This window comes from Trichomycterus rosablanca, chromosome 18 (genome assembly GCF_030014385.1).
Source record: "Trichomycterus rosablanca isolate fTriRos1 chromosome 18, fTriRos1.hap1, whole genome shotgun sequence".
Lineage (NCBI taxonomy): Eukaryota > Metazoa > Chordata > Actinopteri > Siluriformes > Trichomycteridae > Trichomycterus > Trichomycterus rosablanca.
The window spans coordinates 6,682,801-6,698,146 of record NC_086005.1 but is presented as its reverse complement, the minus strand read 5'-3'; the positions used below and the strand labels follow the sequence as shown (position 1 = coordinate 6,698,146).

Sequence of the window (15,346 nt, the reverse complement as noted above, 5' to 3'; positions counted from 1 at the left end):
ATTAGCCGAGCTTAAAAGCTCCAGCCACTATCACGTCTTGGACTGGGCACTGCCACTGGTGTCTGCATGGTGTCTGCAAGCCATTTCTTCAGGCTTGAAATAGACAAGTGGAAGACTGGCCAATCAAACCGGACAAGCACGATTAATTGGGCAAGGGGATATGTAGAAATGTCACAATTTACACAGCTGGATAATTCAGTCTGCTTGTAAAGTGACAAACATCAACAAAATGTATAATATAGTAGTGTTGAGCAAGATGCTTTAAAAATGAAATTAATTTAAAAATAAATAAATGACCAATAATCCAATTTGGCAGCGTAAGCAAAATAAACAAAAATACTAAATAAATATATTTATTTATTAGGGTTTTAACACCATGTTTAACACGTGTCACACGTGTTTTTTATTATGTTTCTGTCTGCTTATTTTATCGTGTCTTTATATTTTAGGGCCATTTAATATTTTAATTTGTATAGTTGCAAGGTAGATTAAAACAGTGCTTGTGTTGCCCTGTGTATGAATTTCTTTTATTGTTTCAGGCATGTGTACTTGTTGTCTTTTCTTGGTTTATTTGGGCGGTTCTACCATGATCGCTTTATTGTAAAAGGCGTTTGGCAGATTTCACAGGTTGGGAGTAAAATAAATATAAATTTAAAAAAGAAAGAAAAAAGAACAGGTACTGTATGAGAATAACACATTGCCATTGTGCTCTGGAGGTGCCAACCTCACCATTATCCTCTCAAACAAATGATTCCTTGTAGCCTTGGCCAAAAAACCTGATCTGCTTTATAAAATGTTTGACTTCATTTTTCCCCAAGCTTGTACCTTGTGTGTGTGTGTGAGCTATGATGAAATATGAAAGAAAAAGAAAGAAAATACTTGCCTCTGATTAAAGAAAACTGTGTGTCTCTATAATTAGGATGTTAATATAACAGCGGAATTGTAATCCTATGTTAGACAGGATGGCTGTGAGATTGTTTCTGTGAATAGAACTGCATTAATAATTAATAACTTGAAGAAGCACTCATTTTTCAGAGAACATGTATTTCTCTGTGCATGATAAATTGACCACAAAGAGATGAATATTTATGTGGACAGGGTTAACAAAAATAAAAATCCATTCTACTACTGGAACATCTGATCTTATGATTTTCACTCATAAGGTAACAGTGAGAGGTGGTATTTCTTCCTGACCTTAGCAAACATCACTGTTCTGTGTTATTTTTAATGGGTCAAACTAGTCTATTTTATGGGCACAGACGGCACCAGCTAAGGTCATTTTTTAATCTACAACAGGGAGAATTACTTAAAATAAAAATTCCCATAAACACACTCCTAAACTTGACAGCGGTGAGGCTTGATCCAGCAACGTTTGATTACAAGTCCAGGTCCAGTCTAGGAGCTTACCCAAAGTGTTTCCACCATGTTGAAAAATTAATTTATGTAAGTAATTCACTTGTAAGCAACAGTTGGAGCTAAAACACAAATTCAATAAATTGAGCAGGGTTTAAATATACAACAACACAACTGTCACCACAACCTGGGTTAGCTACTTATCACTTAAAGGTGTACTGATACTCCAAACTAATAACCTGAGCGGAAAACACAAGATCACAGTTGACATTACAAAATGTTTTGATTTGCAAGATGCTTAAATCAACATGTTTCACCAGAGAGTCCCAACACTGCATAATGCTAAACACTACATGGTCTATTAGAAAATCATTTTAAATAAAAATTATTAGCAGAAATGGGGACGGGGGATTGTACTAGGTAATTTAAATTCAAACCAAGACAAAAATGTACACACATTTTCTTCTCCAGGTTTTTTTTTCTAATCCAGACTGCTAGCTTGATTGTATGTTCTCTCTGTCTTTGTTATTTGCATGTTTTCTTTCTTCTCTTCCTCTTGTTGATTTTAAATAATTGTTTTTTCGCTTCCTCAGATGCACTGTAATAATAAAAGTCTGCAACCCGTATAATCACCAGTGTAATTACTTTTGTGAATAAAACCTTTCAGAGTAACAATTCTGCACCAAGGAGAAAGTGTAATTAAAGAAGCAGGTTAAGGTTAATTAAAACCACCTACAGGTTTGGATTGTAAATGACGTTTTTTTCTTTTTATTAAAAAGATACTGAGCTGAACCAGTGAAATTGTGATTTTTTTTACACCACTTTATACACTCGTTTGTGTTATTTATGGCATGTTGGTCTTACTTATGTTGGTCATTTTTCTTGTTTCTTTTTGTCCAATTATATTTTTGTTTTTATTTTTGTTTCTGCCAGGAAGTTCAGGATTGTTCTTGTGTTTTCTTTGTGTGTTCTGTTTATAGTGGTGAAAATACTGTATTTGACCAAGTATTTAAAAATATTGTCTTCTGAGATCAGTCATGTTGATAGTAAAAATGAGCAAAATAATGCTTCAATTTATATTTATTAGCTATTTGAATTAAAAAAAGTCAAGTCAAATTTATTTATATAGCATTGTTTACAGTGGACAGTGTCTCAAAGCAACTTTACAGAATCCAGGACCGACAGACCAAAAACCTCTGTTGAACAAACCGAGGACGACAGTGGCAAGGTAAAACTACCTTAAAAATACAGGAAGAAACCTTGAGAGGAACCAGACTCAGCAGGGACCCCCATCCTCCTTGGGTGGCCTGGAGGATAATTTGAATAAATATGATTTACACAACTCATACATACATACAATTAAATTTAACTAAAAGTTATAAGTAGCAAAAAATATTAATGAAAACAGACCTATTTAAGTAGATTTTTTTTGTTTGTAGACATTCCAGTTTTAATCATCTTTTAATAATTTTTAACCATTTAGGCTTCTGAAAGTTCTGAGATTTAAGGTATGGAATTAAGTGACGAACACTAATAAAGTCAAGTAAAGAGGAAAAGAAAACACATCACATGTGCCCCCATTGTGTCCTTAAATTTTTATTGTTAGTTTGCTGCATACCGTCAACTTTGAAACTGGCAGAGCTTTGGAATTTCTTGACTGCTATGCTGTCAATTAAGTCTCTCCACATATACCCACTTTGTTGTAATTATATAACGTAATGTAAGGAGTCATTCAAAACAGTCCATAATCTGCAAATATTAGAGGATTTTGACACAAACAGCACAAACACATAACAGCATGAGAGAGCAGAATGATTTAAATGACTGACACATCTACACGGTTTCACTATGCAATACATGTGTGAACATTTAAACCTTTCAGCCACTTGGGAGCCCAGAAAGACCTATTTTAAGGAAAATTAAATTCCTCGAGTTCAATGGTACCATTTAACTAAGGGTGCATGCTCCAATAAAGCTTCCATCATTTGTCCTAAATTTTACAGCTTCGAGCCACAGAAACAGCTTCCCTCCTTTTGATGCTGCCATTAAAGGAAACAAGCAGCTTTTATGATGATCTGTTTCCTGCTCCTCATGTGTTCGGCATGTTCCCACGACCACAGGCCTGTTGAGATCTGAATGAGAGAAACCCAAAACCCAAATCTGTCTATAATATGAAACATGTTCTAAGAAGAGGATAAGCACTGACTCGTCCACCACGTCACAAGCAGAACAAGTCAGGGTGCGATATAATACAAAGGGTTTTTGTATTTTAATGGCATGTTTAACACACGTAATTTAATGGCAAAATAGGTATTATGTTTGATTATTTTAGCTTGTCTTTATATATTTTGGTCCATTTTATATTTTAATTTTTATGGCTGCAAGGTAGGTTCGTACTCATCTACCCTTATTTTAAATATAGTATTATAGTGTAAGTATTAGCATGTTTTGAAAAATGTTCTCTTTAAATACACTACTTACTAATCTAAAATATTTTCTCTATAATTTGGTTAGGAGAATGTATTTTTAGCCATTTGAATGCTATTTATAGTGAGAAAAAAATTTGTTTATTAAAGATCTTCAACTATTTAATGTTAAAAAGTGGGGATCGAACCCAGGACCTTCTTGCTGTGAGGCGACAGTGCTACCCACTTAGCCTCCGTGCCACTCCATTTTAAAAGTGAAAAGAACCTTGGTTGTAACTATTCTTACAACAGCAACAGTTATTGCATGGTTATTTTATATGAGCTGATCTGAAAAAGCTGAACTGAAAGGCAAGTTATCCATATTTTTGCATGCAGAGTCACACACTGAACTCCATTATTCCCCGTCTTATTGTGGAGGCCACAACTGCAGCAGTTATGAGGAAACCCTACCTAGCTTGTTTTAGTTCCACCCCTTACCGACACACAGCCAGTTATGTGTATGTGTAAGCGCCCATCTGGCTAATAGGAAAGCTGAGATTCAAACTTGAGAACTTACTGTGAGTGCTGAGATCTGACCATATTTTACCGATGTGCCACCAGAGCACCGAGACCCATGCATGTTTTTATAATCCGTGGAAAATACTATTGTACTAGATAAAAAATCAACAAGATATTCAAGCCACACTAATATTAATTGTAATGTATGAACACTTTTTAGCCTATATTTATTAACCTGAAGGCATGTTTATCACTAAGTAGTTTTGTGAGTAACATTTGTCTCTTGTAGTGAAAACTGAAGTACTCGATTAAAATGTTTGATTTATTTACAGAGCTCCTGACCTTGATTCCTCATCGCTCAAAGGTACTGAGCAAGACCATCAGAAGCTTCTCTGATTCAAATGTACCAGACTTCAAAGGGTCTGATACCTGAAGCAATGAGCTTGTAATCTACATAGCTTTTTGTCAACCCGTCAGGAACTTGTACCTATTTAAACATCTATTACAGACTGAAGAGTGCTCAGTGTTGGTCAGTCAATTTAACAAACAACAACAAATCAAAGGCCAAAAAGCTTTTAGTTTTAAATCAGGCTGAGAGGAGCAGAAGAGCATGAGAAATGTGAGTGGTCAGACGTGACAGAAATTTATAAAAAACAAATCAGCTTTTTATCCCTCAAAATTAGAAGCTAGGTTTAGGGGTGGGTTTATAAAATCGATTTTTCGATTTTAATCGATCTTTATTTGAACGATCCGATATCGATTCATATAAATGCGAGATCGATTTTTTAAATACGCCCCTTTTTACGGTGCACACGGAAATCTATTACTATTGTTACCCCCTTTAATTTCGCGTGACCAGCCAGTGTTTTTTCATGCAACGAGATCTGACCTGCACATCAGTTTAGCATGGCAGAAGCTCAAGTTATGACCACTACACAACTTTTTGCACTGATTTTCGCTCAGCTCTGGATTCGGGAGGAACTCGGTGTTCGCTCTGCGATCAAAACTCGGCTCTCAATCAATGTGAGAAACAGCGAGGGGAAACACAGGGGACAGGTTGGAAACAGGTGGTGGAGCACAATATAGTTTCTATCAGAATACATCAGCACACGCGAGATCGTTCTCTACAAAACAAAATATTTATTAACCTCCAACTCACTACAGAACGATCCATGCTGCTCGTGTTGCCAAATCCACTCAGATTCATTTATTTCATCAGCGCACAAACTTTGATTGCTCGCTACTTGTTGATGTGCATGTTTGGACGTGGTATCATTAAACCTTTCATCACTTCTCACGTGTGTTTTCGTGACAAAACGTAGTTTTGGAGACCAGAGAAGCTCGCCTGTGATTCCCCCTGGTGATGGATGGTGTAGTGTAAAACTCCCCATCGCCGATCAGTCGTGTAGTGTGAACATTACAGTAACCACGTGTTAATCAGAGTGTCGTAGTGTAAACTTGGCATAAGCTGTACAACAGCCAGGTGTATGTTTACATTACATTTACAATGTTGTAGCATGTCAGACAAATGGAAGAAAACAGTAACATTCATTTTTTATTATTATTTCATTTGTCTGACATGCTACAACATTGTAAATGTAATGTAAACATACACCTGGCTGTTGAATGTTACTGTTTTCTGTTTTGGATTAATTATTTATGTAAACAAAATACACAAATATTTTTAATAATAAATGTTCTTTGTACAATTATCACATTCGTTCTCTGAACATCTGTACATATGTAAACAAAACCTGTTAATGTAACTCAAATATGCCTAAATGTGTTGAATCGAAATTGGATCGAAAATCGAATCGAAAATCGAAGATCGAATCGGGACCTGGTGAATCGGAATCGAATCGATCCAGGAAATTGGTGGCGATACCCAGCCCTAGCTAGGTTACTTGATTCTTGTATGCAAGACAATACAGCCTATGTCATATTTACCAGGGTATTTAACAGTAATTTACCAAAACTGAACCTCAAAATGAAAAGTACTGTTAGCTGACAAAACAAGCTCTAGAACTATTCTCATGTATATGTAGATTTATGGTATACATAGTTTTAATATAATATGTTTTTCACCTCACTTATTATTTATTTAGTACCATGTACTAGCTTTGTCTTTGGTCCCGTCCCCCTCAGATTCTTTAGATTAGAAATGTTTCATATTTATTGTAGGTCTTTGTATTTATTGTCCTTTATTATTGTCTGCACTGTGTGTATTGTATTGTTTTGCACTTGTGTTCTGTGTTGAACCCTGGTCCTGGAGGAACGCTGTTTCATTTTAATCTGCACTAGTATATAGCTGAACTGACAAAGCCTCTCAAACTCTTTATAGGGTTGGTTCACGTGTAAATTTTCAGACATGTATCCATGTATTGGTGCAGTATTGATGTGACTGAAGGGCTTCTGTATTGATTAAAGTTCTGAGCCAAAGGAAAGCTTAAACATAAAAGGTATAAACACAGTACAAGCCAATGTTTAATGTTCATAATTCATTAAGTCACATTTTAAAGTTGCCATGTTTGGTTTATAAAGAGAGAACACAAACACAAACACACACACAAACAAACACACACAAACACACACACAAACAAACACACACACAAACACACACACAAACACACACACAAACACACACAAACACACACACAAACAAACACACACAAACACACACAAACACAAACACACACACAAACAAACACACACAAACACACACACAAACAAACACACACACAAACACACACACAAACACACACACACAAACACAAACACACACACAAACAAACACACACAAACACACACACAAACAAACACACACACAAACAAACACACACACAAACACACACACAAACACACACACACACAAACAAACACACACACACACACACAAACACACACACAAACACACACACAAACACACACACACAAACACACACACACAAACACACACACAAACACACACACACAAACACACACACAAACAAACACACACACACACAAACACACACACAAACACACACACAAACACACAAACAAACACACACAAACACACACACACAAACACACACACACACACACACACAAACACACACACACAAACACACACACACAAACACAAACACACACACAAACAAACACACAAACACACACAAACAAACACACACACACACAAACACACACACACAAACAAACAAACACACACACAAACACACACACAAACACACACACAAACAAACACACACAAACAAACACACACAAACACACACACAAACACACACACAAACACACACAAACAAACACACACAAACACACAAACAAACACACACAAACACACACAAACACACACAAACAAACACACAAACAAACACACACAAACACAAACACAAACACACACACAAACAAACACACACACACAAACACACACACAAACACACACACAAACACACACACAAACACACACACAAACACACACACACACACACACACAAACACAAACACACAAACACACACACAAACACACACACACACACACAAACACACACACACAAACACACACACAAACACACACACAAACACACACACAAACACACACACAAACACACACACAAACACACACACAAACACACACACACAAACACACACACAAACACACACACAAACACAAACACACAGGACTTCAAAGCAAAACACTAACTATTGCACTTTCAAAAACGCAGGGAACAACCCATAAACAGCATAAAACCACATGTGGATTAAAAACCACAACGTTACTTAGGTTACATCAAACTACCTCACGTTCTCATGTAAAACTAATCCATAAGAGGATTACTTGATTAATTAATTGGGAAGCAAAAGTTCTGTTGGTAGCCTAGTAATGTGTCTTTAATGAGACATTAAAAGAATCATTAAAAGTGAATCACTTTATTAAAAGGCCATTTAAACAAGAGTCAAGACACGGCTGATGGTAAATTCATTCTACACATTCCAAACATTAACGCAATCCCAACTCTTAAGCCATGTTATTACCATTTACATTTGCCATTTGGACCCTTTTATCCAAAGTTACATTTGGGACTGAATACAATGCAAGCAATTGAGGATTAAGGGCCTTGCTCAGGGGTGCATCAGTTAGTGGTGGTGGGACTTGAACCAGCAACACTCAATTACTAGACCATTACATTAACCGCTGAGCTAGCACTTCCCAGATAGCACAGCAACAAGCATTAACACTGTATATGAAATAACTCAAATTTGGGGGAAAAAGGGCACATCTAAAATCACACAACTCTTGCTAGACTGCTATATATTTACCCACCGTTCCCTTCTCCTCTCACTGATGAATTGTTTTTGTAAATAAATGGGGGAAATAAATGGGGGAACAAAGAAGCAGCCCCACCTGAACTCTTGACCTTTCTCAAAGTTTCCCTTGCTTCCCTTACAGTCTCATAATCACTCTTCATTCACTACAGTTAAAGGTTTGGTCTGCACTCATTAATTAAATATTAAGGCCAGAGGGTATAGAAATAAAAATTATGCTATTTATGCTATATAAAAGTAATGAAGTTTAAAGCTCAAAATGTATGAAAATGTCTATACATTGTGTTTGCATATTATTTGGAAAAAAACAAGGGGTTTTTGTAAATGCTCCTACCATACCAAGGGTACAATTCTGGATATTGTACATTGTTTATTGTTTAAATAAATAAATACAGTGCTGGATAAATACAGTGAAGGATTTACCCACTTTATGGTCTTATGATTTTAGAAGGTGAATTAAATCAAAGAAACTACTTTGACTAGGACAGCACAAGTCTTTAACTTCAGAGCATTTGTAGCTCAGAGATAAAGGTACTAGAGCAGAAATCATAAGATTGCTTGTTTAAGCTCCAACACTTCTAAGTTGCCACTGTTGGGCTCCTGAGCAAGGCCTTTAACCCTCAACCACTAAACTACTTTTAGTAGTTTAGATGTAAAATAGCTTTACTTGCTTAGTTTCTTATAACTATTTATTCCACAAGTTCTTCCCACAAGTAAAATACACACAGCAAAGAACAACATTAAACAATGCAGTATAGATTAACTGGAAAAGGAATTTACTTACGGTTTCTAATGTGTATACACAGATCCACAGGATTTGTTGGGCAGCCATAACCACATAAGTCCTTCTCCTAAATATTCTACTCATTTCTGAAATCAAGTACACATATCAAGAGCTTAATTTACTAAACCTTTCAAAATATGAAATTTTATTAGGTGTGTAAAAAATAACGGTTCAAATATTTATTGACTTAAACCACACCTTGCTTGAAGATAAGGATAAATGTTTCCTGGTCACCAACACTTTAATTAACCGCACATGCCGAACATTTGGATTTATTTTGTGCCAGGTGAACAGAATGAAGCATTTTGAACATTTGTAGATAAACCAACACAGACATTAAACACTAGCTTCTTACAGGAATACTGTTAGAATAAGCCCCTAAATACAGTCCCACCTGGTCTACAGGAACCAGGACAAACCATTTTACCTCTGTAGGGGGTTTACAACAAATACACTACAATTTCTGTCAAACAAAACACAAATATTTAATCAGCTCAACCTTTATAGAGTAGCAACTTCTTCTAAAAATTATTTTTGGGCAGAATAGCCCAATCAGAACATACAATGTTTAATGTTCAATCCAATACCAAAACACTACCTTCAATCCCTAAAATAGTTTTAACCACCTGCTGCCTACGGAGCATGTGCAGAACTGTTCTAGCATTATTTAAGGGCAGCTGTGGTTTGTACAGAATGTCTTGTAAACAGAAAAGCATTTTACCATTACCACTGATTTCTTTTTATCAACAGTTAAATAACATTTACTAAAAACTAGCTCAGTTAGCATTTTTACTTCTGACTCTAAAGTCTCTAACCTGGTCATAGTTTAAATGGGTTGTTTGCTAACTGAATCAGTTGTGATTAGCAAAGTCCATTAAAGAATTTAGGCATACTTTAAACTGCTGGTTTTATTTATATATTTTTTTCCATTAGCAGTTGTTGAAGCCCATGGCAAGCAAAGCGTTATTATGGATGGTATCACCAATGTTCCAATTCTACATTTTTAAATTGTTTGACCTGTTTTTTTTTTTTGTGGTTCTTCTTTTTCTCTATGGTCCACACAGAGAAATCACCAACTGTATTTAATTCCTAGCAAATAAATGAAGCATTGCTCGAAAATCTAATGAAATTCGAGAAATTAACATTAAGTGAATAATCTAAGTAGCTGTTTGATTATTTCTGACCCAACATGTTTTAGAAATATGCCACCAAAAAACACATAAACATGAAAGTGTATCCCATTAATCCCATTAAAGCACCAAAGAGTGACAAAACTTTTTTTTTAATAACAACTTCATATCATTTTACTTTATTAGTAACAAACTTGAATTGAAAAATAAAAAGTGGCTAATCTAATCCTCACTTTCTGCTGCAACATGCAGTTGCTGTGCTCATAATTTGGTGAATCTTGTTGTCTGGTACGAGTGAAAACAATCACGGTTTTCTGCTCTCTTGCAGGATTCTTCATCTTGTACATTCAGAGTTTATTTCTCTGACTTTGCTCACCAAGGCTTTGGCCAAGGCCAAAACTGCTGCTCCAAACCTTGAACCATTGAACGCCATCATCCGACACCAACAGTCATACCACAAAGTAGGTCTTTTTTTTTTTTTTTTTTACTTATTTAGATGTTTGTGCTGGCATTAACAGTAGATGAATTCAGGTATGTTTGTGTTTTATTAAAGTATGCTGATCACCTAGTTTGTCATACATACAGTTAAGTTTAAGTTACCAGTTTCAGGTTTTGTTCAGTGCAGGAAAGACTGTTGAATTTGTTGTTCATAGTTTTAGACGTGCTATAATTGTTAGGTAGAATCTTAGAAGCCAGACTCTTCAGCATAGTTATTGCAGCTGTCATTGTATTTTATGCTACATTAACACAAATTATGGTTTATACTTTTCAAACTGTTTTTTGGTTAAAGCAACAGTTAGCTAGCACTATACTGCATATAATCAAATGTGAAATGTTTCCAACAGCATTTTCCTTAGTGTGAGTGGCAAATGATTCCTATTCTACTAAAATGTTTGGTTTTTTTTCCTTACAATCTCTTAGACTTTATGCAAAATAAGAATTAATGTCATTTAAAATTGAATCAGAATCAGAATACTTTATTGATCCCAGAGGGAAATTGCAGAAATGTACATAAAAACCCAAAGAGTCACTGCAGTAAATTACACAATTGTGCCTTTCTGTTTACCTGCATATTTGTCACAGTGAAAGATATTATATATATTAGCCAACCTAATAATTTTTGACAGAGTAGCAACAACTAATTCATAAAGTTAGAGCAGTTTCCACAAAAAGAAAATTGGCCTCAACTAGATTTAAAGGTTTACCTCAAATTACTCCAGATTTAAAACTCACCTTACCCCTGCTTCAAACTAAATTCTAACACCAAATGGCCTAGCTTGATTAAAATGTGCTTTGAGGTTTCAATTTTCCCATTTACAGCGGCAAACATTGTCTGTGACATTTGTGAAATTCAGGGTAGAATATTATCCGACAGAGAAGTATCTGAAAGCCTGCCAGCTGTACGGAGTTCTACCGGCTGACCTTTTTAACCTGAGGGAAATGAAAGAAAGGCAGAGGGGACCTTTACAGAGTGAACGTGAATTATGTTTCATGTAGGTCAGGGTAATTACGGAATATTACCATTTAATATTGGCTTAAAGCTGCATAAATCAAAGGAGAAGGGTATTTTGTCCTTGCACAGCCAAGCCTTCTGTTTCCCCTCCACACAGACATTCACTTTTTGTTTAATTACAACAGAATTGTAATTTAAAAAGGGGGGGGAAACAGAATCGATGTATATAAACACAACTAAAGCTTTTCTTATGGGCTTTGTGTAACTCTTGCAAAAATGTACATTAATTCAAGTGGTAAGCAGGTTCTCCTTTGTCCACACTGCTCTTGCTTAAGTAAATAATGAACATGGTGGGTCCAGAAAGTATTTACTCCAGCTGACTTTGTGGATTTAAGTTTAAATAGAACTACCATTTTTGCTCAATCTACAGACATGAGTATATATATTTAGTCATGTGAAAAAATTAGAACACCCCATGAGAACCCTATGACACCCTATGTCCTAATAGCTGGTGTTTCCCCCTTTGGCTGAAATAACCTCAATTAGACGTTTCCTATAACCATCTACCAGTCTCTGACATCGACTGGAAGAAAGTTTTCCCCACTCCTCCATGCAGAATTTCTTCAGCTGTGTGAGGTTTGATGGGTTTCTTGCATGCACAGCCAGTTTCAAATCACCCCACAGCATCTCAATAGGATTAAGATCTGGGCTTTGACTTGGCCATTCCAGAACTCTCCATTTCTTTCTTTTGATTCATTCCTTGGTGGATTTACCTGGATGTTTTGGGTTGTTGGCATGTTGCATGGTCCACCTCCGCTTCAGCTTCAGTTTTTGGACAGATGGTCTTACATTTTTCTCAAGCACCCTCTGATACAGTGAAGAATTCATTGTGGATTCTATGATGGAGAGCTTGCCAGGCCATGCTGCTGCAAAGCAGCCCCAAACCATGACATTTCCACCTCCGTGCTTCACAGTTGGTATGAGGTTCTTGTTCCCAAATGCTGTGTTTGGTTTGCGCCAAACATGTCTTCTGTTACTGTGCCCAAATAATTCAGCTTTGGATTCATCTGTCCAAAGCACATTGTTCCAGAAGTCCTGGTCTTTGTCTAGGTGTTCTCTGGCAAACTTTAGTTTTGCCCTGATGTTTTTTTTCACAGCAAGGGTTTCCTCCTTGCTCACCTCCCATGAAAATCAAACTTGTGCAGTCTCTTTCTGATGGTAGATGCATGTACCTTGACATCAACTGTGGCAAGAGCTAACTGTAGGTCCCGTGATGACAGGATTATTGGAGATTTCTTTACGCATCTTGCGGTCTGCTCTTGGGCTGAACTTGCTAGAACAGCCTGACCTGGCCATGTTGGCAGTTGTTTTAAATGTTCACCACATGTAAATGATTTTCCGGACAGTGGAATGGCTGATTTCTAATTGTTTTTAGATCTTTTTAAATCCATATGCATTTACAACCTTCTTTCTGAAGGCCTCAGAAAGCTCTTTAGATCTCACCATGGTGATATCACTTACTTCAACAATCAAGAGCAAACCAAACTAATGTCTGAGGTTTAAATAAAACTCCACTGTCCTCTAACGATGGTCTCATCATTGCGGCTGATGTGGCGCACCGGATTCTAATTTTAGACGGTTTAAGTAGTAATAAATGTGGGGGTGTCCTAACTTTTTCCTCACAATAAATTTCCATTTTTGTTCATTACATTTTACAGCTTGTGTTTAAAAGTAATTTTTTAGCATTTTATTTGTTTAGTTGTATAAGCTACATCTCTCAGTACTATATATATATTTCTTATTTATGTAGTGTTACAGAAACCCAGGTATCTATAGCAGTGCAGCACCTACACTACCTGCTGCACCACTGTGCTGCTACATTGACTGATTTTGCTGCTCATGATTATTATTTTTTTTTACTTACATTTACACAACTGGCTGCTTGAAAGCTTACAGTTGGTCCATGATTTAGGTTAAGATCTTTGTTTAAGGGGCCCACTGTGGCAGGGCTTGAACAAGATCAATAGGTCAGCACTGTAATTAAAACACTAATGCTCATGAACCTGCTATTGTAAATCACTTAAAATTACAACACAGAAATTGAGTACCAGTAAGTGGCTTGCTTTAAAATTAATACAATTGTATAAGCTATTAAATTAATAAGTCTATATATTCCTAAATTATTTACATTTCAATACTACTGTTGGTAACTATGCCACAAACATATGACACATCAACTAGTCTTCAAGTATTCAATAACTTCAATAAGCTGTATTCAGTAAGGGAAAACTGAGACCTTGAGACTAGAATAATGTGCTCTCTGCAGTTAAAAACTTCAAATTGTAACTTTTAGCATGTAAGTGCATTCAAGTGGCACTTAAGGCAGTGTTGGCAGGTTAAACTGTTAAATGTTCCACTTCATGCAGTTTTTTTTTCTTGTAGGAAATTGAAGTGAGGACTTGGTGATTAGATGAAAGCAGGTCTAGCACTGTCGTCTCATTCAGATCCACCATTTGCCAAAATCTGTGCTATTCTCCAAGCCTCTTAATAGTCCTTTCAGTATGCCGTGGACGGTGACGAACTCAGCAGTAAAAACCACAAAAAGAAAATCTTTGTGCCTAAGAGGATAACCTTTATATGCAAAAAGGAATCATTATATAACCAAAATGCCCTTGCGTAACCTTATTTTTTGAAGCGAAACAGTTTAAAGCGGTAAGAGACCAATGCCCCATTTACTGTTTTACTCACCTCACAAAGTCTATAGTCTGCAAACCAAATCTATACCAGCGTTGCTTATGATACAATGGGATCTAAACTGAGGAAAAACCTCCACATGCCTTTAGAAAGCTGTTCTGCGTGATGATGAATCAATAAATGGCCATCTATGCTCTACAGAAAGTAAATGAAATGCTAAACAGATTAGTTTTGGATCAAATGACTGGGGTTTGTTTTGGGGGTTAGTCACATATGACAGGTGATTCAGTCACATAGATTGCCTAACTAGTTTAATGTGTTTTCTGGCATATTTTGTATGTGTTCATTGAACAGGGCAGGTTTAAAGCTTTGACCCTTGACTCAGTCTGGCTGTTCTCTTTGGATAGAAGGATTACTGTACTGCAGATCCAGACAGAGACATTCTAGTGACGAATTAAAAACTGTGCTTGCTGTATGTTTTGATTTATCCCAAAGTTGCAGGAGGGGGTTAAGATCTGGACTATGTACTGTCTGGTCAAATACCTTCATAAATAATTTGTCAAACCATTGTTATTGTATTGCCCAAAGTACAAATAGCATTTCTATTTTATACCCAAAACTATGGTCATAGTATTAGGATAACTACATTCCTGTCATGCCACCTTTCATTTTCCTAGGAAGGCAT

The 15,346-nt window shown here is 36.2% G+C and overlaps 1 protein-coding gene across 3 annotated transcripts in view; it reads right to left on the bottom strand.

Annotated features, from left to right (window-relative positions):
• cntfr (ciliary neurotrophic factor receptor) overlaps positions 1–15,346 on the bottom strand; it is a 323,782-nt gene that overhangs the window by 251,068 nt on the left and 57,368 nt on the right. For 2 of the 3 annotated variants that reach the window (XM_063014160.1, XM_063014162.1), the window contains one exon: positions 9,385–9,470. The exons of the other annotated variant lie outside the window; for it this stretch is intronic. The gene's annotated coding sequence lies outside the window, so the exon portion shown is untranslated. The remainder of the gene's footprint in view (positions 1–9,384; positions 9,471–15,346) is intronic. 3 annotated transcript variants of the gene reach the window in all.